Below are 5,000 nucleotides of genomic sequence, written 5' to 3'. Positions count from 1 at the left end.
GATATGATTGCATCACGATGCCTAAGGACATGATCTAATAGATCGTTGTACCGAATAGTTGGATCATAATCTCTTACCATAAAAATGGTTACATGCGTGGCAGCACCAACTATAAGAAATCCACCAATCCACATGTGATATGTGAACAATAACAGTTGTGTACCATAGTCAGCAGCTAAATATGGATAAGGGGGCATGGAATACATATGATGAGCTACAACAATGGTTAAAGAGCCTAACATAGCTAAGTTAAGAGATAATTGAGCATGCCATGACGTTGTTAGGATCTCATATAAGCCTTTATGGCCCTGACCTGTAAATGGACCTTTATGGGCTTCTAAAATATCTTTTAGTCCATGACCAATACCCCAATTGGTTTTATACATGTGACCCGCTACCAGGAAAAAAATTGCAATAGCTAAATAGTAATGGACAATATCAGTCAGCCACAGACCCCCAGTTACTGGATCTAATCCTCCACAAAAAGTAAGAAAGTCCGTATATTTTGACCAATTCAAGGTGAAAAATGGAGCTGCTCCCTCGGCAAAACTGGGATAAAGTTGAGCCAAAAGATGTCGATTCAAGATAAATTCATGAGGAAGTGGTATCTCTTTAGGATCTACTCCAGCTTTTAGAAATTGGTTAGTCGGTAAAGATACGTGTACTTGATGCCCCGCCCAAGAAAGAGACCCAAGTCCTAGTAGCCCTGCCAAATGGTGATTCAGCATAGATTCTACATCTTGAAACCAAGCCAATTTTGGCGCCGCTTTATGATAATAAAACCAACCAGCAAAAGCATTAACGCTGCAAAGACCAATGCCCCAATTGTTGTACAATAGAATTGTAATTCACTAGTTATTCCAGATACTCACCAAATCTGAAAAAAACCAAAGGTTATTTGTATTTCTCGGAAACCCCCGCCTACGTCACCATTTAATATTTCTTGGCCCACTATTGGCCAAACCACCTAGGCACTAGGCCCAATATGAGTAGGATCACTTAGCCACGCTTCATAATTAGAAAAATGAGCACCGTGGAAATACATGCTGCTCAGCCAAAGAAAGATGATGGAGAGTTGACCGAAATGTGCACTAAATACTTTTCAAGAGATCTCCTCCAAATCACTGGTATGGCTATCAAAATCATGAGCATTAGCATGTAGGTTCCAGATCCAAGTGGTAGTATCAGGCCCTTTAGCTATTGTTCTTGAGAAATGACCCGATCTGGCCCTTTCCTCGAAAGAAGTTTTTACGGGATCCCTATCTACCAAAATTTTAACTTCTGGTTCCGGCAAATGAATAATCATTGAGTCCTCCTCTTTCCGAACAGCACATACAAAGAGACTCGCCAACAGTCAAATAATTAGTGACCCTTAGAGATAGAGAGATATTTCTATAATTAGTTCGTTTCTATTCTATTTTTATATCTTTCATCTATCTATTTTCTTTAGTTATTTACTAGAGCAATTATGATCTAGAAGTCGATCTGGGGAAAGTGTTAAGATCTATTATGACATAGCCTTGAGGCGCTCAACGGACCCTTTAACCATTTAAAAACCTTTTTGGGCTTTGGATTGATCCAAAAATAACTTTTTTGTGCAACCTAGTGTATATTCATAGAAGTTATTAGATGGAGCTCTTTAATTTTTTACCTAGAAGATTGTAATTACTCTATTCCAAATCATGCTAGTAGCCATTAGACATTAATAAGAGACATCCCCGGTATATATATATATTTAGTGATTCAAGGGTTTCTTTTATTAGTTTTAATACTAATAACTAATAAGAATTTTGTTTAATTGAATTTTTTCATTTTAATATTTTTTAATATTAAATTTTTAATATTTAATATAAATAAATAATTTTAATATTTAATATATTAATATAAATAAATAATAAATAAATAGAATAAAAAGAAGTCTATTTTGTCCTCTATCTGTCTTTTTTATTCCTAAAAAATAGCAGATGAATATAGAAGTGAAATAGAAGGCTTAGAAGGGAGATAATGAAATTATGTGATTGGGTCTTCTAAAAGCAAAGGAATGATCTATTTTTTAGTTAACTGATCTGATGGGTCCAACAAACAATTAATTATAACAAATATCTAAATTCTAAATAACGGATAATAAATAAATGGGGTCTTCTTTTATTCGAAACGTCTCATGATCTTCAACCAATTATGCGCTTCAATATAATTACCGAGAGTAAGCGCTATAGCTTGTTTCCAATACTCAGCGGCTTGATCGAACCAAGCCTCTGCAATTTCAGAATCTCCCTATTGAATGGCCTGTTTTCCCCAGCCGGAATAGGTAGTTCAATTCCTTCCCTTAGAACCATACTTGAGAATTTCTTACCTCATACGGCTCAGCAGTAATTCTTTTGGTATCCCATTTTGATCTATACCATATCTATCTAATCAGATTTCTCATGGATCTATCCTAGTTTTAGGGTTAACCAAAAGAAAAATTGGTTAATTACATGAGTTTCAAACTGAAATTTGGATGAATAATCCGTTTATTTAGTTTTATCTTTTTTTCCACCTTCAGAAGAATAAAGCATAGGCATTTCTACTACTGGTAGAATTTTCTTAAAGGTAACTATCTCGGTTTCATAGATAAATTTATATAGAATCTTTGAAAAAGACTTTCTTTCAAAAGAAAGAAAATACTTACTATCTTTGGGATCTGATCCTACACCGCTGCTCAAGACTTTAGTGGATCGACTCTATTACATAAGTTAATTCCTAATTCTTATCTCACATTATGAGATAATTACGCAGTTATTATTGTATCAGCCCAAAACCTCGCTAATTGATCTTTACGGTGCTTCCTCTCTCTCTATTAATTAAAGCCTTATATCCATAGAAAAAGTTGCTAGGCATTTTTAATTTTTCCTATTTTGACTTCTATGAAGTTTCTTTCTTTGCTACAGCTGATAAAAATCGTTGTTTTAGATGATGCATATGTAGAAAGCCTATTTGGTTCTAGTAGTTACTTTACTAGAGTTTTCTTTTTTTTCTTTCTATAGTGGAGATAGTCACACGTAATGACAGATCACGGTCATATTATTAAAAGCTTGTGTTAAGAATGGGTTTCGTTCTAGTGCTCAAAAATAATATTCCAAAGCTTTCGTATGTTCTCCATTACTTGTGTGGATAAGCCCTATATTATAGAGTATATAACTTCTATCATAGGGATCAATTTCTAGTCGCATAGCTTCATAATAATTCTACAAAGCTTCCGCGTAATTTTCTTCGGATTGAGCTGACATCCGTTACGGTCATCATTCAATTGAAAGAATCTCTGTTCCAGAATTGTACGTGAGAATTTCACCTCATACAGCTCCTCCTTTATGTGCATAATGAGAATAATACATAGAATAAAAAAAATGATTTAATGATGAAAATATTCTCATTATGAACTCAGCATGGCTAGTGTTTTTACAACAAATCTCTAGCCAACCTTCCTGCAAGAGATTCTTTCTTAACATCAAGCCTATTGGGACTAGATAGAAATGATAAGATAACTCCAACAATTTCTTTATTTTTAATGCCTCCTAATTTACAGGAATTAGTCACTTCAATAGCCTTCGATGGATGTTTGTTGTCCCAACCATTCTTTTAGTCCCAAGCCCACTAAGGGAAGGGCTCACTTAGAACAAAGTTTTCGTGTTGTTGATTCCTAGGTGTAGCACTTCTTCCCCTATGCTGCCTATTAGCGCTAGTAGAGTAGGACTGACCCATAATACAGAACCTCTAGGCGTAAACTTTCACTTAATACTAGAATCGAGAATTGAAACATAGCATCTGAGGTTGCATTAATTGAGGATACACGACAGAAGGAATTGTTTGATTTCCAAACTTCACCTTCAAAAAGCATAGATTTTTTTTTTCAAAAATTTTCTGGAATCACGTGTTTTTCTCCTCGTAAGACTAAGAGAAATGAATAAATATGAAATAAAAAAAAGAATCAAATCGCACCATCTCTATAAATGCCTCTTTTTCTCCTGAAGTTGTTGGAATTACTCGTAATAAGATATTGGGTACAATTGAAAAGGTCTTATCAATAAAATTTCCATTTATACATGATCTAGGCCTAGGTAGCAATCCATTCTAGAATTCTTCTCATTACCTCTTGTGGGAAAAAGATCCCACAAACAAAAGAATTGTATAGTACGAAATAACATAAAACCATTTTTTTAAGAAAAAACAAAAAATATGAATCCTCTATTCCAATTGTTCCTTTTTGATAGGAGTCGCTAAGAAATAAGAAATATTTTAACGCGATTCAATTTCATACTGATGTAGTAGTATAGGATGTAGTAGTATAGGAACTATTCCGATTTCGGTGAAGTTACAAATTAGAAGAACTCGAGAAATTTTGATTGAATCATGATACAAATTACAAAGAAGAAAAAAGATTGAATAATCATTATATGATCAAAATAGAATAGCTGACAATTTTATATACATAACGGGTATACACTATACAATCAAATCTCAATTTTTTTATGAATTTCTATTCTAATAGAGGGGTAGGTATTTGTTGTTGAGAACTCCAAAACCGAAAAGGAATTTGAAAAATTTTCTAGTATGGAATCATAGTCTATATCTATATAATTAGAATTATGATTTAAGAGTAGCCATTAACTATAGTCTAAAAGATATAGACCATCAATCAGTTGATTCATTCTAATTCATTGAATTAATCCGTTATAAAAACATCAGAAAAAAGAAGGGAACGTTGCTTTTACAAACATGAATTGAATTTTTTTAACAATTTTTATGAAAAATTTTATCTTTATCCCAGAGCCTCGAAGGAAAGAAAAATCGTTCTTTGCTTTGACTTTGATGAAAAATTTTCAGTTAAAGTTAAAATGGATTGGTCGTACCTAGTCCAATAATGGAATATGGGTTATGACTGACTCGCTATTCACTCAGTTTTGGGGTCATAACCATTATGTAGGAGAGATGGCCGAGTGGTTCAAGGCGTAGCATTGGAA

At 33.7% G+C, this 5,000-nt stretch overlaps 3 pseudogenes; all 3 read right to left on the bottom strand.

The window, feature by feature from the left end:
• The window catches only part of LOC124896555, a 2,273-nt pseudogene extending 967 nt beyond the window's left edge, over positions 1–1,306 (bottom strand).
• LOC124896556 overlaps positions 1–5,000 on the bottom strand; it is a 13,945-nt pseudogene that overhangs the window by 1,138 nt on the left and 7,807 nt on the right.
• LOC124896683 overlaps positions 2,146–5,000 on the bottom strand; it is a 7,761-nt pseudogene continuing 4,906 nt past the window's right edge.

Source organism: Capsicum annuum, chromosome 3, assembly GCF_002878395.1.
Source record: "Capsicum annuum cultivar UCD-10X-F1 chromosome 3, UCD10Xv1.1, whole genome shotgun sequence".
NCBI classification, from domain to species: domain Eukaryota; kingdom Viridiplantae; phylum Streptophyta; class Magnoliopsida; order Solanales; family Solanaceae; genus Capsicum; species Capsicum annuum.
The sequence above is the reverse complement of the archived record's forward strand: the minus strand, read 5'-3'. Positions and strand labels throughout refer to the sequence as shown.